Source organism: Pseudorca crassidens, chromosome 13 (genome assembly GCF_039906515.1).
Source record: "Pseudorca crassidens isolate mPseCra1 chromosome 13, mPseCra1.hap1, whole genome shotgun sequence".
NCBI lineage: Eukaryota > Metazoa > Chordata > Mammalia > Artiodactyla > Delphinidae > Pseudorca > Pseudorca crassidens.
This window is the reverse complement of record NC_090308.1, coordinates 73,640,580-73,667,158: the sequence shown is the minus strand read 5'-3', so window position 1 is coordinate 73,667,158 and position 26,579 is coordinate 73,640,580. Positions and strand designations below refer to the sequence as shown.

Sequence of the window (26,579 nt, the reverse complement as noted above, 5' to 3'; positions counted from 1 at the left end):
GACATATCCTGGAGATATAATGGATTGCTTAGAGAATTAAACGAAGATTTGGAAAATCAGGCCTTAGGACAGACAAAACTTGAGAAGCTACGGGGACTTCACCTCAGAAATCTGAGGCCCAAACCTCTGGGTGCTGCTTTTGGACCCTGTGGGTGCCCTCTTGAGAGTGGAAATGTCCGGAGAGCATCTGATTAGCTGATCTGAGCTCCTGTACCCACCTCTACATGTGTGTTTGTATCTGAGAGAAAGAGAATTTGTATTTTTATTTTGTGAGGGCGAGGAGGGTGCCTTACTGTGGTTGACAACCCCAGCAGAACCATATATACAATGGAATATTAGCCATAAAAAGGAATGAAATGGGGTCCTTTGTAGAGATGTGGATGGACCTAGAGACTGTCATACAGAGTGAAGTAAGTCAGAAAGAGAAAAATGAATATCGTATATTAATACATATATGTGGAATCTAGAAAAATGGTACAGATGAACCGGTTTGCAAGGCAGAAATAGAGACACAGATGTAGAGAACAAATGTACGGACACCAAGGGGGGAAAGCGGTGGGGGGTTGGTGGTGGGATGAACTGGGAGATTGAGATTGACAGATATACACTAATACGTATAGAATAGGTAACTAGTAAGAACATGCTGTATAGAAAAATAAAATAAAATTCAAAAAAAGTAGTATATTCAGTAACCCTAAGGTAATGTTTTAATGCTTAATTCTTTGTCTTAGTAAGATTTAGAAAATCTAATAATAAAATTCTTTAAACAAATTTTTTTGGGAATTTCCGCCGCGTTTATGGTTGTATGGTACGTGGGTGTTGCTGTTCATGGACTGGAATGTAACAGGCACCAGAGAATTCCTGCTCTGTCCCCTGGTCCTGGAACTTGCGACCAAGGTAGCATGTCCCCATATCCTTGTTTAATGGAGAGATCTCAACCAAGCTTCGTTGCTGCTAGCCCCAAAAGCATTTGATTTGTCTGTGAGAAGCTGAAAATCATCTTTTAGAAAGTTGCGCTTCGGTTCTCTGCCCCCTACCCGCAAATCCCTTAATTATGCTGTAGAAGTTGAGGCTTTTTGAACATCTCTCTCACAATCTGGTGCTGACTTAACTGCATAATGACATTCTATTTCACTGGTATTCGAAGCTTTCCTAAACTTTGGAAGAGCAACCCATACCTTGGGCTAGGCCCAGGTCACTCTTCTCTCTCTCTGTCTTTCTCAAAGACTGTTTGGCCTCAGGAACTGAAAGAAGTGGTTTTCTCTTAAAACAGTGTCTCCACAAAATACTAAAGCAATGAATCTGCTGATAGCCAAAGCCAGATATGTCAGGAAAAAAGATGAGGGCAGTAATAAGCAAGTCTCTGCCGATTCTGCTCACATGTTTGCAGCTGGAGCGTTTAAGAAGCGATAACAGATGAATCCTCTGAGTAAAGAGCACGTCTTGCCACCTGTGAAGAACATTATTCAAGTCCCGACAAAACCTTTGAATTCAGAAGAGTGGGATAAACTTAAGGAAGAATTCAAAGAAAAGGCTAACTTTGAAAATTGGATCATTTCACAGATGGTTAAATGCCATATTTCTGTAGTTGTGGCCAAATCTGTGCTGGCATAGGTAGCTGCAAAAAACAGTGGTATTGTAGGCTACGATTTGCTGGTCAAGTATTTGTATCTCTGTGTTTTTCATAAGCAGACATCGAAATTATTGATGTCTATGAAATCACGAAAGCCAGATACAAGCGTTTAGAAGCTGGAGGGTACGCTCTTCTCATCCAGGGATTAATCCATACAGACAGATGGAGATAGGCCTTGCTGCCGTTAGAGGACATCAAACAAGTCATGATTCCTTAAAAAAAGAACTATAGTGACTGTATCCAGGGAGCCCTCTTTCATCAAGATGTAAGTGTAGTTTGGAATTTGTATCAAGAGTTGTTAGGTCATGATATTTTTCCTATGTTGGAAACATTAAAAGCCTTCTTTGATTTTGGAAAAGACATGAAAGATGATCGCATTCAAACAAACTACATGACATTCTATTGTATCTAAGAAATAATCAGCTATATCCTGGGGAGTCATTTGCCCACAGTATAAAAGCATGGTTTGAAAGTGTTCCTGGAGAACAATGGAAAGGACAGTTCACCACAGTCCAGCAAAGTCGTCAGTGTTTGGACTGTGGAAAAACTGTAGAGTCTATTCACCTGAGTTCAGAAGAGTATGAATTTCTCAAGGGAAAAAATCATGAGGGATGTGATAGATGGAGGTGACCAGTACAAAAAGACAGCACCTCAGGAACTTGAGATTTCAGAACTTTGTAATATACTGTCCTCCTTTTGATATTGTCATTGATGAGCTCAATGTTGCCGAAATGTTTCCTAAGGCTCGTGACTCTCAAGTTCTCTTGGATGTGGTCTCTCAACTAGCCAAGCAGAATCTTCAAGTGCTGGTCCTGGGCCGGAAGCATATGTTCATGCAGAATTCCTGGTGGAGGAAGGATGATATGGAAAATGTGCAAAAGCAAGCCAGCCTTTTTTTTTTTTTTTTTGCTGACAACATCTCAGAGGATGTCGTTCCTTCTGTATGCCACAATGCACTCAGGGAACCACTGCAAGTTTATCACAAAAAATCTGATGCGGGACCACGAGGCCTGTGTTCCTGATGCCAAGACCCAACACCTGTTATTTAAGTGGCAGCAAGGACATCAGCTAGCAATTGTTTGTAGGCATCCGGGATCAAAAATAACTTTTCAGCATATTCTCATCTTTGACACCCTGGTGCAAACAACTGGAGGCTCGTGGCACATACCTTACAATGAAGACCTGGTGGAAAGATATTCCTACGAAGGGCCAACCAAATGGATTTGCCTTCACCAGAAGACAGAGACTCTTACCCCCATGCTAAACTTGTGTTTGGGTGTCCTCCCGGTTGGCATCAGAGCTCTTAAGTTGACGCTTGTTTAGAGTATTGCTTCTATCCTGTTTGTCCTGTTTGGTCCAGTTGGTTTGCATATCAGTAAATTGATTTTTAATAAAAAAAAATTTTGTGGGGAGGACTTCCCTGCTGGCACAGTGGCTAAGAATCTGCCTGCCAATGCAGGGGACACAGATTCAAGCCCTGGTCTGGGAAGATCCTACATGCCACGGAGCGACTAAGCCCATGCACCACAACTACTGAGCCTGCGCTCTAGAGCCTGCGAGCCACAACTGCTGAGCCTGTGTGCCACAACTACTGAAGCCCACATGCCTAGAGCCCGTGCTCCACAACAAGAGAAGCCACTGCAACGAGAAGCCCGTGCACCGAAATGAAGAGTAGCCTCCGCTGGCTGCAACTAGAGAAAGCCCGTGCACAGCAACGAAGACACAACGCAGCCAAAAATAAATAAATAAATATATATATAAAAAAATTTTTTTTGAAGACAATTTAAAATTTAAAGGAAACAAAGTGCCTGTCTAAAGAAGAATTGGAGTGGGCTGCTTAGAAAATCCTCAGCTATTCTGAATTGCTCTCCTTTAAAGTATATCCCATAGAAGAGATAATACTGACCAACTCTATTAGACCTATCTGAAAATAGGCCATAATTTTTACCTTTTTTTCCTCTGTTTCTAAGACTATATGGAATATTTGAGGAGAAGATTGCCCTCTTCCAAGAGGAATATGAATGGCATGGTAGAGTATTATGTAGGTAACACATTCTATATTAAAGTCTTATATCCCCTTAAATATTTTATAAGTTTCAGTAAAGTGTATTCTTTTGGGAACTGAAACATTATGAAGTACCCAGAAACAATCCTGCTTGTCAGATCAGAGAGTTGAACATTAACTTTTTGAATGCATTTAATTATCTGTGGAAGCATTTAAACACAGTGGACTTAGAAAATGATAACATGGAAACAAAATGTACGTATTTTGATTTCTTCATTTTTTTATTGAGATAAAATTCACATAACATAAAATTCATCATTTTAACCATTTTAAAGTACACACTCCTGTGGTTTTTAATATATTCACACTATTGTGCAACTATTGCCACTAATTCTCAAACACTTCTATCACCCCCCAAAATAAGCTCTATTCCCAATGCTTCCCACCCCCATCCCCTGGCAACCACAAATTTACTTTCTTTCTCTACGGATTTGCCTAATCTGGACATTTCATATCAACTGAATCATACAACATGTACCCTTTCGTATCTGGCGTCTTTAACTTAATATAATATTTTCAAGATTTATCCAAGTTGTAGCATGTATCACTACTTCATTACTTTTAATGACTGAACAATATTCTGTTGTATGTACATTTCATTTATTCATTCATCAATTGACGAACATTTGAGTTGTTTCCACTTTTTGCTGTTATGGTTAATATTGCTGTGAACATTCATGTACAAGTTTTTGTGTGAACATCTGTTTTCAGTTCTCTTGGGTATATACCTAGGAGTAGAATTGCTGGGTCATATGGTAACTCTATCTTTAACTTTTGGAGGAAACATCAAATTCCACAGTGGCCAAACCATTTTACACCCTCACTAGCAATGTATGAGGATGAGGTTCCCATTTCTCCATAATCTCCCCAACATTTATTTCTGTTTTATTTTATTTTAGTTAAATTATAGCCATCCTGGAGAATATCTCATTGTAGTTTCGATTTGTACTTCCCTAATAACTAACTAATGTTGTTGAGTATATATTAATTTTTCATCTACACCTTTATGCAAATGAAGCAACAAATGTAATTGAACAGAAAACTCAAGCAGTGTATGTAAATTAACATTATGATGCAAACATCATGTCAACATGCTGCAATTTCTAGTCTGTAACATTTATGTGTATATCTCCTGTAGACCTCCAATTACATATATGAAGATAGTCTCATTAAAGCGGGCCTTAGTGTCTGGGATTTTCAGCTGACTGTGACACAGACCTGAGTGACTTTCTGAAAAGAGACGGATCTTTCAGGAATTGTTAGAAGCCATTTCAATACTGAACACAGGAAATGTCCCAGACATAAAAAGTGGACTGGATGACTGCATTCAATAACTCTTGATGCTCTCTTTATAGTTTTTCCCCTTCTTCTCTTCCTGACTGGGTGTCGACTGTCACCTGACTTTTCTTTCTGTTCTGAGTGTAGCTGTCCACTTTCAAATATGGGCCCTGAAGCTCTATTCTAACAATCTGTTGAAAAGTTGTTTAAAATAATAGCAAATAGAGGCCGAGTGGTTTCCTTGATAAGATTACATTAGGGCTTTAGAAGATGGATTATGCAATGACCGTCTTGACTGTTTAGTTATTTCTCCCTTTCTGTTACTAGTTTATTTTTGGAGACCTGACACCGGGTATTTCATTGCAAATATTCCAGTGAACTTAGTGTTTAAAAACACCTACTAGTGTGGACTTTTGACACCTCACGCTTTTATGAAGCAGGCTTTTTAGACTATAAACCAGGAGTATTTAACTAGGGAAATTTTCAGACAAGGCTAAGATGGTCTGATGTCCCAGCAAACATTTACTGTGGTGCTACCTAGAGGATCTGATGTCTGTCTTAAGTTCCATGAGCCTTATGGTGTTAATTACCACTTTTAGCAGATGTTTGTTGACAGTTAATATACTCAGTCGTTACTTGTTCTTTTCAGAAGTAATTATAGATCCTGGTTGCACTCTTAAATTAACAGCACATACAAGAGCTGTTCTCACCTTTTAACCACCTGCACCCCCCAGGCCCCCCTAAGATGGATCTGAGTTGTGATAAATGTTACTTTGGGGTTTAGGGTGATACATTTTCCTATCCATGCATACTTGTAACTACTACCTTAAAATAGGATACAAACACTTTTATTTTTCCTTACTCAGGTGTAAACAAGTCACTTATGTAAGTACTGCTGTTTATCTTGGTGGTTTTGTTCTACTGCCTCTTTGCTATGGATAGTCTGTGATGTCTATATAGTCAGTTTTGGGAAGGTTCATTTTCTTCTCTGAAGAAAAATGGTGCTCATGAATGATTTAAGAAAACTGTATTTAAGTAACATTATTTACAGTAAAGCTACGTTGTTTTATCCTACACCATGGTCAGGCTAATACTACCTGATATTTTGTTCTACACTCCACCCCTTATCCAGAAAACTACCAGCTCTTATTGTGATGATGGTGGAAAGAAATGATAATGATGCTTTGACTCATTAGTTCTTCATTTAATGAAGTCAGATAAAAATGGTAAGTAGCGTAAATCATGTCTAAACAATTTAGAAAGTGTTATCTCCAAGGGAAATAAAGTCCTTTGGCAAAAATTTACAAGTTGTGTGGAGAAGATGCTATGAATAACAGATTGGCACATGAAAATTTTATTTTCCGAAGGGTTACACCTCCTCCCAGGTTTCTACACATCTGTTTCTTTCTAAAGTTCACCTGATCACATGCACAGGTTTCAAAGTATGTATGATTACTAATCTCGTTTGATGTAGAGATTGCCAACCACAAGGATTGACGGACATCTCAAAGACCGAAGGTCTGAACAAGGAGTGAGTATGTCTTGGAAGAGACTTAGGAAGTTATAAAGTCATGCAAAAATAGTGAACTTGAGCAATGGGTAAGAGGGAAAGCCATCGGATTGAAGAAATATTGTTACCATGCACAGAGAGAAAGAGAGAGAGAATTGCAAGAAGGGTGAGATGCAAAAGCATTATTGTGTGTGAGTAGACGTAGGTGAAAGATAAGGAGAGAAAACAAGTTTCTCTTACCTGAGTTGTCCGTCATTGGCCTAAAGTGGTTCTTGGTGTTATTAATAGTGAAGGCTGACTTCTTAAGGAATTTTTCCCCCCTGATATTTAGACCGAAGTTTTTTGGTTTTTTTTTTGATTTATCGTCCATTTGCATGGAAAATTCATATCATCTAGTTATGTTTTATTTATAAAAGCTTGAAATCTTTGGGAACAGCATTTCCTTTAAAGAGTTTAGTTATTAATAAAAAGTAAATAATGAAACAAATTGTTACTGTTTCTTAGACAGTTCGATAACTTTTTCCAAGTTAAAAATGTGATCTAACATTGTAAAGCCAGTGTAAATACATGTACCAGACATCAGCAGGATCTTTGCTTTTACTGAAATGATATTGTGTGTAACATTGTCCTCTAAATCTACACCACTGATTGTAACTGCTAGAGCTAAGGGTATCTCTTAAGGATTCATCAGAGTTTTAGGAAGGCAGTATATTACACTGGTAAAAGTGTATACTTTGGCATCAGACAGCCTTCAGTTCAAATTCTGATTCAGTCACTCTCTATCTGTAACTTTGGGCACATTACTTTGTTTCCTTAAACCTTCATTGCCTACTTTGTAAAAAAAAAAAAAAAAAAAAAATATATATATATATATAAAAGTATATATATAAATAAATATATATAAATATATATATATATATATATGATGCTTGTAAAGCATACAGAGTTCCCTCTGTATGGTGACTGTTCATAAGTGTTTGTATTATGATGACTATTATCATCCTTTGTCTTTCCTCTTCTGTTACTTAAAAATAATTAGTAATTCTCATCTTTCACTTTTCTCATCTGCTTCTCTTGACACCTCTTTCTTCTCATTCATATATCATTATTTTTTAAACACTTTTATTGGAGTTATAAAACATTTTTATTGGAATTATAAAACATTTTTATAATTGCTTTACAATGGTGTGTTAGTTTCTGCTTTATAACAAAGTGAATCAGTTATACATATACATATATCCCCGTATCTCTTCCCTCTTGCGTCTCCCTCCCTCCCACCCTCCCTATCCCACCCCTCTAGGTGGTCACAAAGCACCGAGCTGATCTCCCTGTGCTATGCGGCTGCTTCCCACTAGCTATTTTACATTTGGTAGTGTATATATGTCCATGCCACTCTCTCCCTTTGTCCCAGCTTACCCTTCCCCCTCCCCGTGTCCTCAAGTCCATTCTCTAATAAGTCTGCATCTTTATTCCCGTATATCATTTAGCAGGACTTTGAATGAAATAGATTTATCAATTTTAGAACCACAGGACTTTACTCTAGATGTCTGGCAAAGAAAGGGGAGCTGTTTCTATGGAAAATATCACCAAATTTCAGTCTCAGCTATTGTTTCACTCACAGTGGCTGATATAAAATCAAAACTGAGACATGAAAATAAGTAGAAAAATATGATTCATAATAAAAATAAAAAATATGAGCACACTCACAAAGATGTTGGAATTAGTAGTTTTTATACTGCACATATATTATGAATTAAGAATTTGCTAATTAAAGTGGACCTTTTAAAAATAATTAACCATATAAATATTATTTGGAAGCTGTTTGCCTAAAGATTACATAAACAAAGTATCTAAATTACAGGTCTAACTTTTAATCATAATATTGATAGTAATCATAATAATACTCAAAGGCTAAGAGACAATAGTCTTTTTAGGAATAGCACTAGTTGTAATATAGTTAATAATACAGTGATATATAAGCACAAGAAAATTGTATAGAATCTTGTAGGTATTTGTTGTAGCCAAAACATTAATTTAATATTTCATGATAGTTTGTATATGAACATATATACATGAGTATTTTCTTCAGTATTTAAAGGAGAAGATTGCTTCCCACAGACCTGTATGAATCTGTGTATGCTTCATGTTCTGTTAAAAGCAAACACAACCATGAAGAAAATTGCACTGTTTAAATCTCAAGACTGCTTGCTTGTTTGGTTGTTAAATTCCTTGCTATAATATAGACCAATTTAGTGTTTGCAACGTTCCAGGATAGTTTTCTGCAATGACTAGGATTTCTTAATAAATAGTAACCTGGAAAAAAATGTAGGAAATGTTATAGGAAGATGATAAGTGATAGTTTGATAAAGGCATTACAGGAAATGCTCCTGATTCCAGGAGGCAAGAGAGAATGACAGGGCCAGCTTGGGGTGTGGTAAAGTAGCATCAGAAGTTCTGCCACTTTCTCTATGTATGATCTTGGGAAGGTCCAGCTACCCTGGAGCCTCAATTTCCTTATGTGTAAAATGGGGATAATAATACCTGACCCCCCAAACTGTTATGATGATGGCATCAGATTGCGTTTGTAAGTAATTTAATAACAGGGACAGGTACACACACTAGATTCAACCAATAAAGTGAAAATTAACCTTTCCACTGAAATGGGGTTATAAGAAATTCTATTGTTTCCATCCTGATTTACTTAATCTCTCTATACAGATGAGCAGTCCTAAATCAGCAGTTTACTTGAGGAAAACTTCCATGGAAAAGTCATTTCTCTGTAACGTCATCCATTAACATGAGGTTGCAGCTCTGGCTTTTCAATGAGGCTTTGCTATTGGTTTTATTGATTATTAGTACACGCTTTTTTCATATTAAAACCTATTTATTATTTTCCCAACATGGAATCTGTTTTGATAACTGAGGTGAATCACAAAATTTTTGCATAAGAAATGAGCTTCTACGTTCAATTTCTTAAACAAGCCAGGCATTCAGCACACAACTTTAATGAAGTTATTTGCCTAGAGGCAAATCAATAATTAATTTCCCCACTCGAAAGATATGACTTGGGTGTTTCCCTTAAAGCATGCCAATTACAAATAGAAAAGTCAGACTATAAAAAGTATATATTTATTGACAAGTTGGAAGATGTTGCCAGGCTCTTTTATAAGCTCTCTGAAGATTATTGCTTTGTTTGAAAAGAACTTTTAATGACCCTTGATCAGGATGCTGAAGTCTTAGCATTCTATTCCTACTTTGTAATACGCACCCAGCTCGCACTGATAATTCCCCCGTAGTTGTGGTGATTAGGGAGAATCACAACAGACGATTGATAAACTTGCTATGAGATGACTATGGTGGAAAGAACGGCTCTGAATTATTCTAGTTAATTTAACCCCTATACTTGAGAGAACCAGTGGCACTGGTGGCTATGAAGTATTTGCTAATATAAAGTGATAAGTTTTAGCACATGTTCTTAACAAACCTGAAACTGAGTTGGGAGAGTGAGGAAAATTCAACTTGTATTCAATTTAATTTCCAAAACTATGAGTTTATCTGAAGTATCATGCTAACAATTATTTTCCATCTGCTCACTCTGTGCTGGCACCACTGGCCTCCTCTCTGTTCTTAGATAAGCCTCGGAGCCTTTGCACTTGTTATGGCCTCTGCCTGGCCTGCTCTCCTCCCGTATATTTGCATTGGCCCATTTCTTTACATCCTTCAAGACTTTGTTCAAGGTCATTTTCTCAGAGTTGCCTCCTCTGATCCCTATACTTAAAATTATACACCCCAGTACTCCCAATCTCCCTTAGTCTGCTCTGTTTCTTTCCAGAGCACCAATCTAATTATCTTCCGAAGCACTATGTATTTAGAAATACTTATTTGTTTATTGTTTTCTCCTCTCTCCCATCAAATGTAGACTCTAGGAAGCCAGGGAATTTTATTTGTTCTATCCAATGCTGTCTTTCCAGCACATGGAATATTGTCAGATACCTAATGAAAACTGAATAAACATTTGTTGAATAAATGCTTTAATAAATAAAGAGATTCAATGTACTAGCTTGAGCACCTGGAAATGGCTCTAATTGATTATTTGGCTGCTTGCCTCAAACCTGGACTCATCAATGGAAGGTGTCTGATGAAGTTAAAATACCAGAAATTAATTGGTACCCTTTTTTTTTCAGCCTTGTGGTGTGGATTGTGGGAGTTCCCTGGCCAGGGATTGAACCCGGGCCACGGCAGTGAAAGCACCAAGTCCTAACCACTGGACCACCAGGGAACTCCCAATAAATTGGTACCTTGTAGAAAGATAAATCCAAAGAATTTAGGGAGATTTGATATTTCGCAACTTTGTTCCTTAAGGGGATAATAGAAAACACTTCTAGACATTAAGAAATTCATTGGTGAGGGGAGTGCAGCATTCGTGAAAAAGACTGCAGTGGTTAGCATCTCTAGGAGGGGATGATACCACCATGTACATTGGTAACCTTGGTCGACTGAGGGCAAATTAGCAGCACTTAATAAGCCAAGGAAGGTGGTGTGGTTCTGTAATAATCACCAGGGTGAGATTGTTAATAATAAAGTTTGACACACAGAAGACTTTGGAAGTGGCTAACTGATCATGCGGGATTCTAGGACTGAAATTGATGATATCCTACTAAGGTCCTACTTAAAAAAATCTCTAGGTTTGGCAGTGTCCTGAGTGACTCACTACAATGGAAATTCACAGTCCCTCCCACACTTGCCTGACCTGAATCAGATCATAGACTCAGAGCTCCTTAAATGAAGGGAAAGATCTGTCTCATTGAGGAAGAACCCTGCAGCAGTCTCAAGTATATCTTCCTTCTAGTTGTTTTCTAGCATTTTATAAAGTGTGTATTACTGGTGATTAACTTTCTTATTTGATCCATAGGTAGCAGATCAAAGTTGTGACTGACTTGATAGAGAAGGACTGACTATCTCTCAGAGATAGCGATGGTGGCTGAATGATTGTGGGTATTCACTTTTGGGGAGAAGACGCACATGCTTTAATTTGGAATATAGATATTTTCTTTATGTCAGATATGGACATGCTATTGTTGCTATTGCTATTGTTGGAATTATATGTATAGGAAGAAGGTTGTGTTTGGGTGGAAAAGTCCAAAGATTGGGTTATTGATGGTAGTTACTTACTACTGATGCTCTGTCAGCAACCACTCCTATCACGCTCCAGCCTGTGTTCTATATCAATCATCTTTGAGTCTCACTGCAACTCCTGTCTCTTGTTTATGAAATTTTTCCACTCTCTGAAGTCTGCAACATATAGTCAATACTACACAATTTAGTCCTTAATTATATACTGTCTTTTTTTTTAACATCTTTATTGGAGTATAATTGCTTTACAATGGTATGTTAGTTTCTGCTTTACAACAAAATGAATCAGTTATATATATATACATATGTTCCCATATCTCTTCCCTCTTGCGTCTCCCTCCCTCCCACCCTCCCTGTCCCACCCCTCCAGGCTATCACAAAGCACGGAGCTGATCTCCCTGTGCTCTGCGGCTGCTTCCCACTAGCTATCTACCTTACGTTTGGTAGTGTATATATGTCCATGCCACTGTCTCACTTTCTCCCAGCTTACCCTTCTCCCTCCCGATATCCTAAAGTCCATTCTCTAGTAGGTCTGTGTCTTTATTCCCGTCTTACCCCTAGGTTCTTCATGACATTTTTTTCCTTAAATTCCATATATATGTGTTAGCATACGGTATTTGTCTTTCTCTTTCTGACTTACTTCACTCTGTATGACGGACTCTAGGTCTATCCACCTCACTACAAATAGCTCAATTTCATTACTTTTAATGGCTGAGTAATATTCCATTGTATGTATGTGCCACATCTTCTTTATCCATTCATCCGATGATGGACATTTAGGTTGTTTCCATCTCCGGGCTATTGTAAATAGAGCTACAATGAACATTTTGGTACATGACTCTTTTTGAATTATGGTTTTCTCAGGGTATATGCCCAGTAGTGGGATTGCTGGGTCATATGGTAGTTGTATTTGTAGTTTTTTAAGGAACCTCCATACTGTTCTCCACAGTGGCTATATCAATTTACATTCCCACCAACAGTGCAAGAGGGTTCCCTCTTCTCCACACCCTCTCCAGCATTTATTGCTCCTAGAATTTTTGATGATGGCCATTCTGACTGGTGTGAGATGATATCTCATTGTAGTTTTGATTTGCATTTCTCTAATGATTAGTGATGTTGAGCATTCTTTCATGTGTTTGTTGGCAGTCTGTATATCTTTTTGGAGAAATGTCTATTTAGGTCTTCTACCCATTTTTGGATTGGGTTGTTTGGTTTTTTGTTATTAAGCTGCATGAGCTGCTGGTAAATTTTGGAGATTAATCCTTTGTCAGTTGCTTCATTTGCAAATATTCTCTACCATTCTGAGGGTTGTCTTTTGGTCTTGTTTATGGTTTCCTTTGCAGTGCAAAAGCTTTGAAGTTTCATTAGGTCTCATTTGTTTATTTTTGTTTTTATTTCCATTTCTCTAGGAGGTGGGTCAAAGAGGATCTTGCTGTGATTTATGTCATAGAGTGTCCTGCCTATGTTTTCCTCTAAGGGTTTGATAGTCTGGCCTTACAATTAGGTCTTTAATCCATTTTGAGCTTATTTTTGTGTATGGTGTTAGGAAGTGATCTAATCTCTTACTTTTACATGCACCTGTCCAGTTTTCCCAGCACCACTTATTGAAGAGGCTGTCCTTTCTCCAGTGTACATTCCTGCCTCCTTTATGAAAGATAAGCTGACCATATGTGCGTGGGTTTATCTCTGGGCTTTCTATCCTGTTCCATTGATCTATCTTTCTGTTTTTGTGCCAGTACCGTACTGTCTTGATTACTGTAGCTTTGTAGTATAGTCTGAAGTCAGGGAGTCTGATTCCTCCAGCTCCATTTTTCGTTCTCAAGATTGCTTTGGCTATTCAGGGTCTTTTGTGTTTCCATATAAATTGTGAAATTTTTTTGTTCTAATTCTGTGAAAAATACCAGTGGTAGTTTGATAGGAATTGAGTTGAATCTGTAGATTGCTTTGGGTAGTAGAGTCATTTTCACAATGTTGATTCTTCCAATCCAAGAACATGGTATATCTCTCCATCTATTTGTATCATCTTTAGTTTCTTTCATCAGTGTCTCATAATTTTCTGCATACAGGTCTTTTGTCTCCTTAGGTAGGTTTATTCCTAGATATTTTATTCTTTGTGGTGCAGTGGTAAATGGGAGTGTTTTCTTGATTTCACTTTCAGATTTTTCATCATTAGTGTATAGGAATGCCAGAGATTTCTGTGCATTAATTTTGTATCCTGCTACTTTACCAAATTCATTAATTAGCTCTAGTAATTTTCTGGTAGCATCTTTAGGATTCACTATGTATAGTATCATGTCATCTGCAAACAGTGACAGTTTTACTTCTTCTATTCCAATTTGAATTCCTTTTATTTCCTTTTCTTCTCTGATTGCTGTGGCTAAAACTTCCAAAACTATGTTGAATAAGAGTGGTGAGAGTGGGCAACCTTGTCTTGTTCCTGATCTTAGTGGAAATGCTTTCAGTTTCTCACCATTGAGGACGATGTTGGCTGTGAGTTTGTCATATATGGCCTTTATTATGTTGAGGTAAGTTACCGCTATGCCTAATTTCTGCAGGGTTTTTATCATAATTGGGTGTTGAATTTTTTCGAAAGCTTTTTCTGCATCTATTGAGATGATCATATGGTTTTTCTCCTTCAATTTGTTAATATGGTGTATCACGTTGATTGATTTGTGTATATTGAAGAATCCTTGCATTACTGGGATAAACCCCACTTGTTCACGGTGTATGATCCGTTTAATGTGCTGTTGGATTCTGTTTGCTAGTATTTTGTTGAGGATTTTTGCATGTATGTTCATCAGTGATATTGGCCTGTAGTTTTCTTTCTTTGTGACATCCGTGTCTGGTTTTGGTATCAGGGTGATGGTGGCCTCGTAGAATGAGTTTGGGAGTGTTCCTCCCTCTGCTATATTTTGGAAGAGTTTGAGAAGGATAGGTGTTAGCTCTTCTCTAAATGTTTCATAGAATTCGCCTGTGAAGCCATCTGGTCCTGGGGTTTTGTTTGTTGGAAGATTTTTAATCACAGTTTCAATTTCATTGCTTGTGATTGGTCTTTTCATATTTTCTATTTCTTCCTGATTCAGTCTTGGCAGGTTGTGCATTTCTAAGAATTTGTCCATTTCTTCCAGGTTGTCCATTTTATTGGCATAGAGTTGCTTGTAGTAATCTCTCATGAACTTTTGTATTTCTGCAGTGTCAGTTGTTACTTCTCCTTTTTCATTTCTAATTCTATTGACTTAAGTCTTCTCCCTTTTCTTCTTGATGAGTCTGGCTAATGGTTTATCAAGTTATCTTCTCAAAGAACCAGCTTTTAGTTTTATTGATCTTTGCTATTGTTTCTTTCATTTCTTTTTCATTTATTTCTGATCTGATTTTTATGATTTCTTTCCTTCTGCTAACTTTGGGGTTTTTTTGTTTTTCTTTCTCTAATTGCTTTAGGTGGAAGTTTAGGTTGTTTATTCGAGATGTTTCCTGTTTCTTAACGCAGGATTGTATTGCTATAAACTTCCCTGTTAGAAGTGCTTTAGCTGTATCCCATAGATTTTGGGTCGTCATTTCTCCATTCTCATTTGTTTCTAGGTATATTTTGATTTCCTCTTTGATCTCTTCAGTGATCACTTCGTTATTAAGTAGTGTATTGTTTAGCCTCCATGTGTTTGTCTTTTTTACAGATCTTTTCCTGTAATTGATATGTAGTTTTATAGCGTTGTGGTTCGAAAGGATACTTGATACAATTTCAGTTTTCTTAAATTTACCAAGGCTTGATATGTGACCCAAGATATGATCTATCCTGGAGAATGTTCCATGAGCACTAGAGAAAAATGTGTATTCTGTTGTTTTTGGATGGAATGTCCTATAAATATCAATTAAGTCCATCTTGTTTAATGTATCATTTAAAGCTTGTGTTTCCTTATTTATTTTCATTTTGGATCATCTGTCCATTGCAGAAAGTGGGGTGTTAAAGTCCCCTACTATGAATGTGTTACTGTTGATTTCCCCTTTTATGGTTGTTAGTATTTGCCTTATGTATTGAGGTGCTCCTATGTTGGGTGCATAAATATTTACAATTGTTATGTCTTCTTGGATCGATCCCTTGATCATTATGTAGTGTCCTTCTTTGTCTCTTCTAATAGTCTTTATTTTAAAGTCTATTTTGTCTGATATGAGAATTGCTACTCCAGCTTTCTTTTGGTTTCCATTTGCATGAATTATCTTTTTCCATCCCCTCACTTTCAGTCTGTATGTGTCTCTAGGTCTGAAGTGGGTCTCTTGTAGACAGCAAATATATGGGTCTTGTTTTTGTATCCATTCAGCCAATCTGTGTCTTTTGGTGGGAGCATTTAGTCCATTTACATTTGAGGTAATTATCGATATGTATGTTCCTATTCCCATTTTCTTAATTGTTTTGGGTTCGTTATTGTAGGTCTTTTCCTTCTCTTGTGTTTCTTGCCTAGAGAAGTTCCTTTAGCAGTTGTTGTAGAGCTGGTTTGGTGGTGCTGAACTCTCTCAGCTTTTGCTTGTCTGTAAAGTTTTTAATTTCTCCATCAAATCTGAATGAGATCCTTGCTGGGTAGAGTAATCTTGGTTGTAGGTCTTTCTCCTTCATCACTTTAAATATGTCCTGCCAGTCCCTTCTGGCTTGCAGAGTTTCTGCTGAAAGATCAGCTGTTAACCTTATGGGGATTCCTTTGTGTGTTATTTGTTGTTTTTCCCTTGCTGCTTTTAATATGTTTTCTTTGTATTTAATTTTTGACAGTTTGATTAATATGTGTCTTGGCGTATTTCTCCTTGGATTTATCCTGTATGGGCTCTCTGTGCTTCCTGAACTTGATTAACTATTTCCTTTCCCATATTAGGGAAGTTTTCAACTATAATCTCTTCAAATATTTTCTCAGTCCCTTTCTTTTTCTCTTCATCTTCTGGAACCCCTATAATTCGAATGTTGGTGTATTTAATGTTGTCCCAGAGGTCTCTGAGACTCTCCTCAGTTCTTTTCATTCTTTTTTCTTTATTCCGCTCTGCATTAGGTATTTCTACTATTTTATCTTCCAGGTCATTTATCTGTTCTTCTGCCTCAGTTATTCTGCTCTTGATCCCATCTAGAGTATTTTTAATTTCATTTATTGTGTTGTTCATCATTGTTTGTTTTATCTTTAGTTTTTCTAGGTCCTTGTTAAATGTTTCTTGCATTTTGTCTATTCTGTTTCCAAAATTTTGGATCATCTTTACTATCAGTATTCTGAATTCTTTTCAGGTAGACTGCCTATTTCCTCTTCATTTGTTAGGTCTGGTGGGTTTTTATCTTGCTCCTTCATCTGCTGTGTGTTTTTCTGTCTTCTAATTTTGCTTATCTTACTGTGTTTGGGGTCTCCTTTTTGCAGGCTGCAGGTTCGTAGTTCCCGTTGTGCTTGGTGTCTGTCCCCAGTGGCTAAGGTTGGTTCAGTGGGTTGTGTAGGCTTCCTGGTGGAGGGGACTAGTGCCTGTGTTCTGGTGGATGAGGCTGGATGTTGTCTTTCTGGTGGGCAGGTCCACGTGTGGTGGTGTGTTTTGGGGTGTCTGTGGACTTATTATGATTTTAGGCAGCCTCTCTGCTAATGGGTGGGGTTGTGTTCCTGTCTTGCCACTTGTTTGGCATAGGATGTTCAGCACTGTAGCTTGCTGGTCATTGAGTGAAGCTGGGTGCTGGTGTTGAGATGGAGATCTCTGGGAGATTTTCGCCGTTTGATATTATGTGGAGCTGGGAGGTCTCTTGTGGACCAGTGTCCTGAAGTTGGGTTTCCCACCTCAGAGGCACAGCACTGACTCATGGCTGCAGCACCAAGAGCCTTTCATCCACTCGGCTCAGAATAAAAGGGAGAAAAAGTAGAAAGAAAGAATTAGTAGAAGAAGGAAGGAAGGAAGGAAGGGAGAAAGAAAGGAGGGAGGGGGGAAGGAAGGAAGGAAGGGAAAAAAGAAAGAAGATAAAGTAAAATAAAGTAAGATAAAATATAATAAAGTTATTAAAATAAAAAAATAATTATTAAGAGTAAAAAACCCACAAAAACAAACAAAAAAAACAGACAGGTAGAGCCCTAGGACAAATGGTGGAAGCAAGGCTATACAGACAAAATCTCACACAGAAGCATACACATACACACTCACAAAAAGAGGAAAAGGGGAAAAAATCATAAATATTGCTCTCGAAGTCCACCTCCTCAATTTGGGATGATTGGTTGTCTATTCAGGTATTCCACAGGTGCAGGTACATCAAGTTGATTGTGGAGCTTTAATTCGCTGCTCCTGAGGCTGCTGGGAGAGATTTCCCTTTCTCTTCTTTGTTCGCACATCTCCCGGGGCTCAGCTTTGGATTTGGCCTCGCCTCTGCGTGTAGGTCACCGGAGGGCGTCTGTTCTTCGCTCAGACAGGACGGGGTTAAAGGAGCCGCTGATTGGGGGCTGTGGCTCACTCAGGCCGGGGGTGGGAGGGGCACGGCGTGCGGGGCGGGCCTGCGGCGGCAGAGGCCGGCGTGACGTTGCACCAGCCTGAGGCGCGCTGTGCGTTCTCCCGGGGAAGTTGTCCCTGGATCCCGGGACCCTGGCAGTGGCGGGCTGCACAGGCTCCGAGAGGGGAGGTGTGGACAGTTACCTGTGCTCGCACACAGGCTTCTTGGTGGCGGCAGCAGCAGCCTTAGCGTCTCATGCCCGTCTCTGGGGTCCGCGCTTTTAGCCGCGGCTCGCGCCTGTCTCTGGAGCTCCTTTAAGCAGCGTTCTTAATCCCCTCTCCTCGTGCAGCAGGTACGTGGGGGGTTTCTTGCCTTTTGGGAGGTCTGAGGTCTTCTGCCAGCGTTCAGTAGGTGTTCTGTACGAGTTGTTCCACGTGTAGATGTATCTCTGGTGTATCTGTGGGGAGGAAGGTGATCTCCGCATCTTACTCTTCCACCATCTTCCCAGAAGTACTGTCTTTTTCTTAACGAATTTTATATATAAGTGCTTATACCCTGCTTGATATTTTATTATTTTATTAAAAAAATTTTTTTGATGTATTATTTTAAAATGAGAATATTTTATATTCTCTTTTGTACCATGCTCAATATCTCTGAACTGTTAATCTAATGGAAGTTCCATTTTCATAGGATATCTTTTTTTCTAATATTTCACACTCCTTTATAATTTAGACAAGCAAAGCCTCAACTGAGTCATAGCAACTCAGTCACAAAAGCTTAGTTATAACAAACCAAATAGATAAGTCTTGACACTCAAATTCTGAAAGTCTGGGAAAATTAAAATGCATCAGCCTTTCTGGAAAGAGATCAAAGTACCCATTCGTTATTTTATGAAAGTAACCAGCAGAGGGAGCAAAAGAGATGTTTAAGTGTCCTTGTTTCTGCTTGCGGACCTTCCAGGATGGTTGCTCTCTAGAGCTAGGCTATGTTTTTAATATATATTCCCCGTCATCCCAAGGCAGAAATTCTTCTTTGTAATTACCATGCACCTGTGAAGTCAGTTCTGAGAGATTCTACCTACAGGATTTCTTTCTACAATCTTGAGTCCCGTGAAAACCTCTAAAGCTACTAGGTGAAAACTCAGGACTAAAATTTTAGGCCTTCAAAACCCTAGGTAGCTTAGGAACTACATCAAAGGGATTTTGAATGTGTAAAAAAAAAAGCTGTCGAGCTATCACTTAGGATAAATGATAATAAATTTTTTCTATTATCTGTGTTGTCTAAAACTTTTGAAGAGATTTTCACACATACTCTACATTGGAGATTTTACTGCATTCACAATAAAATTGTATTTTATATTTGATCAAGAAAATAAATAGAGAAGGTCCTTCTGAAAAGAATCTTTCAAATATATGTGTTTAAGTATATATGTATACACATACAGTACCTATACTATACATAATGTGTCTACATTCCCATTTAAAATGTCTATCAAAACATTATAGGCCAAAAGAGCTTCTCATTACCCTGAGCATTTTGGTTTACATAATTCTGTCAAGCATAATCATGAAGAAGGCCAAAGAGTTGTGTGCGGCTTACAACATCCCTTGCAAAATTTTAGGAATGTCATTTCTTGAATTCTTTGGATGAGCTCAGTATGAGGGCTCCTTGGATGTATAAGATCTAGTTTCCCAAACTGTTCCTTGAATTTAATAAAGTTATATTAAAGTACAGCCACAGGGGAAGTGAAGAAGCAAAAAAGAAGAAAAATCTGTGATAATGCAGAGCTAATGTGAGTTTAATGCAAATCATTTTATTCATCTGCTGAAGGATATCAGAAAAAGGAAGCATTTCATTTTTAAAGAGAAGATAATGATAAATAATGTCTGTGTAGTTTCTTTTGTGTTGGGGATGTATAAACTCTTATATCAACAAGATATAACACGAACTTGGGACTTTGCAGATATCCTGGCATGCTGGACATCTTCATCATTTTAATAACTTTTTACTTTAGGTAGGATTATGTTAGATTTAGTTATTTGAGTTGATCTTCAAAAAACAAGTCGTACAGAGATTCCCCTGACTGAGACTAATGAGATTATTTTTATGAGGGAGCAGATTGGATAAGTGTGTGTGCGCGCACCCAAGTGTTTGTGTGACTGTTCAGCAACAGAAATAACTTTAATATTTGCTTCTTCAAGGAAGAAACAAACTTTCTTACTGCTGTGAAAGTCTTTTTTTCCCCCTGTTGTCTCTTTCTATCCTGTAGTGAATTAGTTTCTATTAGAATGTGGTCATTCCTTGTGCTGGAGGTATAAAATCACAGGGTAACCTGACCTCTATAGGGGATACCTTGTCTGTCTTCTGGCTGGGTAGCTGGGTTGTGCAACTCATGGAAAGAACAAAGTTAAGGCTTGAGAAGAACACTCCACAGAGAGTTTTGTAAGAACATCCAGAACAGAAACAAATAAACTAATGACGGCATTCTTTTCATGAAAGACACTAATAAAGCAAAGTTTGAAAACTCAAAGTCAAAAAGCATCTTTTACTTGAAAAGAATTTAAAGCCCTAGGGAGATTTAACTGCTTGGTACTTCTTGGTTAATGTAGGTTAAAGAAGCTCATGGTTTTAAGTTTTTTGGTGGAGTTGGCACGGATAATATTTGAACTTGTTGAAGTGACGCAGAGATTGGGAGAAGGTACCAGAAAAAAGGTGGTCTGGTGTGGTTCAGTGAGTTGGCTTGGACTAGCAGTCCAGAGATGTCAGTTCTAGACTTAACTTTATCACTTAGTGATTGACCGTCCTTGGCCAGTTCAGCACATTTGTTTCCTTACCTGCTAAATCTCTTACCTCTTCTTACAGGATAACATGATCAGATGGAGGAACTTTGAAAATACCTATAAAAATATGAGCTATCTTTATAAAAATTACTTGTTGATATTAAAAATACTCAAGTAGATGAGCATTATGGCTTTTTAAAATGCATTTTTTTGTGTGTGTGTGTGGTACGCGGGCCTCTCACTGTTGGGGCCTCTCCCGTTGCAGAGCACAGGCTCCAGGCGCGCAGGCTTAGCGGCCACGGCTCACGGGCCCAGCCGCTCCAAGGCATGTGGGATCTTCCCGGACCGGGGCACGAACCCGTGTCCCCTGCATCGGCAGGCGGACTCTCAACCACTGCGCCACCAGGGAAGCCCAAAAAATGCATTTTTATTATACTCTAGAATCTATAGTTTGAAAATAATAAAACTTGACTAGGACTATGCCAAAGTGCTCTGATCTTTGGGAATAAGATGGGAAAAATGCAATATTCATTAGAACCTTTATAGTGGTTAGAGAGATGACCTTAATAGGTTATCAAATTCATAACCTCGCAAAATGGACCAAGTTTAAGCCAATTTAATTAAGCGAGATTTTCCATTGTTTACCAAGAAGACCACAGCCAGCCAGGACTCCATTCCAATACAAGCAGTTTCAATATTATGCAGTCCTTTCTTATGTAATTCTTGATTCTCAGGCCAGACTCACGTGGGGATAAAAATAGAATATTATGATTGTTGCCAGTTGGTATTTCTCTGGCACTGTTCCTATTCCCCATGTGAGAACTCTAGACCACACTTATACGTCTACTAAATAGTTGTATGACGTTCTTCAGATGTATGTCATCTACCATCAGCAAATTTATCCTTTTAACCACCCAGTGGCATCCTCTGTTCTACTTTCTTTGTCTCTTACCCTGACTCCTTATTCTATGCTCACTGCCTTCTGGTATTAAAAACAGCAGCTTTATTGCCAATGCTGCCCTATGGGGATGATTCTAGAAGCAATAGCGTCTGTGCCCAGGCTGCCAGTGCCTGTCACTGAGTGTCTTGCTGAATCTGTCACAGCAGCAGCCACCAGTGTCTCCTACTATGGGGGGTGAGACTGGCCCCGGTGCTGCTGGTGCTTGAGTGATGAAAGTCTGTCTCAGCTGTTCTTGTTTTCCCTTGTTTCTCAGTGGATGCTTCCACATTCTGGTACTTGGCCGTGAGCCTGCAAGCTCTGGGATGAGGGAAATAAGAGTGATTGACATTGAGGTGTCCCCCTAGTTATCTCTTCCCTTTGATTCTGGCACATCATTCGTGAACCAAACATGTGTGCTCAGTTCCTTTTCTCTGTAAGTTTTAGCCGAGGAAGGGTTTTAATCTCCCATGTAATACTCCCTACTAGGCACCCCGTAGCACCCTGCTAGTCACAGGTGAATATTGTTTAGGCTAAACTGATACACTTACTGTGCCCCAAATACCCCAATAAAATCTCTAGATCATGCCAACTTTGAGCCTTTTCCCTTAGTTTGATTCTTAGAGAAGACTCTCATGTTTATATTAGTACTTCATATGCTTATGGGCCATGGACAGCCCTCTCATCCATCATTGCTGCAAAAAATATCCATCTCAGTGTTTTTAAGTAAGGGTGTTGTTTTATAGACTTTTATTTATCTTTGTGGTTGTAGGCTTGAAGGCTTCTTCAACGTATTCACAAAGTGGGACGCCTTATTCTAAAATGTAACCTCTCCCTTCTACAAGGTTTCTTTGTTCGTCGAGCCTAAAAGACGAGATGAAGCATTATTTATGGGGTCCTAACATAACCCCTGCTCTCCGTATGCCTAGTGTTATTGGATTCACATGAAGCATGCATGCCTTTTAAATGATGCATAAGAATGAAGTGTTATAGCAGGCTCCTGGTTTACCCTGGCTTGTAGTTTCCCGAGAGATGCCAGAATTGGCCAAGGAACTCCTTTTTAAAAAGATGGAAAAAATTCCATGGAAGACAAACATAGATCACTTCAAAAGTCATTTTTCTCCCATTTCTCTTTGGCTCTTCAGTCCATAAATATCAAAGACCACTTTCAAAAGGTACACATACCATATTTATATTGGAATATAATAGCAGGAGTTCTGAGAACCATTCAGACATTTAACAAATGTCAGTTTGAAACAAATGATTTTATTCCTGGCTGGATAAAATCTCCAGTAGACATCAAATTTGGAGGCATCTCTTAAAGATGATATGTCAATTCATTAATATATGTCAGAAAGCAGATTGACATGTTTTGTCAATATATTTTGGTTTCCCTGATTTATCTTAGTATATTCTAAAGCGTCTTTCTTTCATAGAGATCCCATGAGGTATTCCTGGAAAGAAGGGTTCCATGGTCAGTTAGTTTGGGAAAGGCTTCAAACCATAGTCTCAGAGGTCCTGCAGCAAAAATAAATTTGCTTAACTCATTTAACCCATCTAGTCCCAAACTAATTTGAGCATAATAACCAAACTCTCTCTTTTTAAAAAAAAAAAAAAAAGGAACATATTTAACACCTTGTGGAACACAATTTGGTAATTATTGCTCTGTTCTTTTTTTTTTAAATAAAGATTTTTTTTTGATGTTGACAATTTTTAAAGTCTTTACTGAATTGATTACAATATTGCTTCTGTTTTATGTTTTGGTGTTTTGGCCTCAAGGCATGTGGGATCTTAGCTCCCAGAACAGGGATCAAACCTGCATCCCCTGTATTGCAAGGCAAAGTCTTAACCACTGGACTGCCAGGGAAGTCCCTATTGCTCTGTTTTTTTTTTTTGTTTGTTTGTTTTGTCGTACACAGGCCTCTCACCGCTGTGGCCCCTCCCATCGCGGAGCACGGGCTCCGGATGCGCAGGCTCAGCGGCGATGGCTCACGGGCCCAGCCGCTCTGCAGCATGTGGAATCCTCCCGGACCGGGGCACGAACCCACGTCCCCTGCATCGGCAGGCGGACCCCCAACCACTGTGCCACCAGGGAAGCCCCCTATTGCTCTGTTTTAACCTCTCTGGCTAACTCTTTGGACTGAATGGGTCATTTATTCCAATTTTCCCTTCCATACATGTTTCAGGTATTTCACTGGTTCTATTTAGTCAACAGGAGTCTTCACATGGCCTACACTTTTAACCTCATTCTACTCACATTTTCATATGTATTTTTCACACATCCTTCTCTGACAAAATAGAATTGGGTTTTCATCATAGGGTAAGACAAATGTAGAAATAATTTAAACTTGTGTTTTGTAGGTGAGGCTTAGGCATTCTCTTAGGATCAGGATGGTGCTGAGCCTGGCTGTCTCTTCTCTGGTAAAATATAAAATATGCGGGCTTCCCTGGTGGCGCAGTGGTTGAGAGTCCGCCTGCCGATGCAGGGGACACGGGTTCGTGCCCCGGTCCGGGAAGATCCCACATGCCTTGGAGCGGCTGGGCCCGTGAGCCATGGCCGCTGAGCCTGCGCGTCCGGAGCCTGTGCTCTGCAACGGGAGAGGCCACAGCAGTGAGAGACCCGCGTACGGCCAAAAAAAAAAAAAAAAAAAAAAAAATATATATATATATATATATATATATATATATATATATGTAATATGCAAGACAGGCCTCTCAGAGAAGCAATGAACTCAACAGCTGCAGGAAACTAGATACCATCTAGGCTGAGTCTTCCATTTGTGCCAGGAATCAGAGGCCCAGGTTATCAAGGTGACTGGCCTCAGCTTAGGCCACAGTTGTAGCTGAGCTGGATTTAAGCCTGATTTCCTGACTCTTAGTCCTTTAACTTTTCTAATAAATTTGAGGCCTCATAGACCTCTGGTGGAGTAGTTGGATCTTATTGCAAATTCACCTCTGCTATTTTCACCAAGAACAAAAGTCCACAACTGTTGTCCTTGGTTTTGAAAAGCACAGCTATAGAGCTGACAATGCATACCATGTAGTAAACATGTTCTCCAAATATTAAATTCCACCCAAATATTTCTAAACAAAAAAGTGTGTGTTTTGCCTGTGTGTGTGTTGTCTCTGTGTAGGTGGTGGTGGTGGTGATGGGGTGGGCAGGATAGGGGAACGCACACTCTAATTGACTTAACTAGACTAAGAATACATTTGTTCTGAGCTTCCAGGAACAAAATAAAATAAGTAAAACTGTCATCCTATTCGAATAATTGTTGAGTATTTTTTCTTAGTCAATTTCTTTTTTAGGGAGCTATTAAATAGGCTATGAAATAGGTTGGTGGTGAAAGATGAGCTGGTAGCAATTATTTCCCCATGTCCTCACTGACTTGGATAATGCTAACTTTTCTTGGTTGTATACAACCTAACTAAAAATGCAGATCCAGTGACTAATGTCCCGGGTGTGTCAAAATGCCAGGAAGGCAGTGTTTGCAACTCATCTCTCTACTTCACATTTCCCTCTCTTTCTAGATTAGTTTCCTCTCAACTCATCAATCTAAGTCCTTTCACAGACAGATACAGATTCTCTTGCAAATACCTGGAGGGATCTCCACTCAAGTATTTGTTGGAGGTCCGTTGGGTTGAGTAGAGATTTTAACAGGGAAATAAACACTGCAGAATTATGTACATCTGTGTACAAGTTATTTATGGGAACAGTCACAGTGACTGAAATAATTGATGCAAAGAAAAGTAATTATGAAACAAATATGACACTGTTTGGATACAGCAGAAGATTCCATGACTTCCCTCTTAATTCTTCTCCATTATGGTTGTGTTTATCAAATCTCAAATAATCAGAAAAAAATTTTGAAATTGAAAGTGGTTCCCAAGGACTGGCTATACATAGTTACCATTATTTTCAAGGCAAGGACTCTTACTAAAGAAAATAAGAGAATTATATTCTGGCCCATTTACCAAAACATGACATGATATTTGAGAATTAAAAAGTATAAATAAGAATAAAAGTTGCTTTTTAAGAATGCGTAAGAAATTGTAATTATTAATCACTACAGCATTGACATGAATTAGAAAAATAATAGTAAAACACATGAAGGGAATAGTATTCAATTCATTTACAAGGATAGCTTGGAGTTCTTATAGATTTATAGTATATCTCTTAGGATGAATCTAGCTGCCAAGAGCCTGGGAAGACTGGATTTTGGCATAAAGACAATACTTCATGCAACTTTTGCTGGTTTTATCACCTCTTCTTCCAGAACTCTGTAGAATACCCTTTTCATGAAATCCCTTTTAGACTCTTCTTTCTTCGGCACCCTTTCCCTGAATTTCACTGTTTCCACCACTCCCGACCACCACATGCCAGACGACGATCGATTCTGTCAGTTCAACGTCTCTCAGATCTGTTTTGGGGACCAGAAGTGTTGCAACGACACCTTGTTAGTTACCCTTCCTCCGTTCTTGATTTATTGAATCTGTTCTTGAAACAGCTACCAGAGTAAATGTGTCTATAATAATAAAATGCACTGACTGCTTACTCTATTCCAGGCACTTAACATACATCAGGCCTTTTGATTCTCATAGTAATATCATTACTCCATTTTGTTAGACAAGGAAAATTATGGCTGAGAGAAACCAAGTTGCCAATGGTCACACAACAGGAAGAGGCAGAGCCAGAGCTGAACCTTTAACGTCTGAAACCCCATTTGCATCTCTAACTACTACACCACACTGCTTCTTCAAGCCAATCAGACGGCATTACAATTTGTGTTCATTTTGATGTTTCTGTCACTCATGAAATTGTCAA

The 26,579-nt window shown here is 38.6% G+C and overlaps 1 long non-coding RNA gene, 1 other non-coding gene and 1 pseudogene across 5 annotated transcripts in view; 2 read left to right on the top strand and 1 right to left on the bottom strand.

The window, feature by feature from the left end:
• LOC137204797 (uncharacterized) overlaps positions 1-26,579 on the top strand; it is a 420,535-nt gene that overhangs the window by 73,611 nt on the left and 320,345 nt on the right. The window lies entirely within an intron of this gene.
• Positions 1,241-2,956, top strand: LOC137205102 (mitochondrial ribonuclease P catalytic subunit-like; annotated as a pseudogene).
• On the bottom strand, positions 10,694-10,765 carry TRNAE-UUC (transfer RNA glutamic acid (anticodon UUC)). Its single transcript has one exon. It is a non-coding gene; the product is annotated as a tRNA-Glu (tRNA).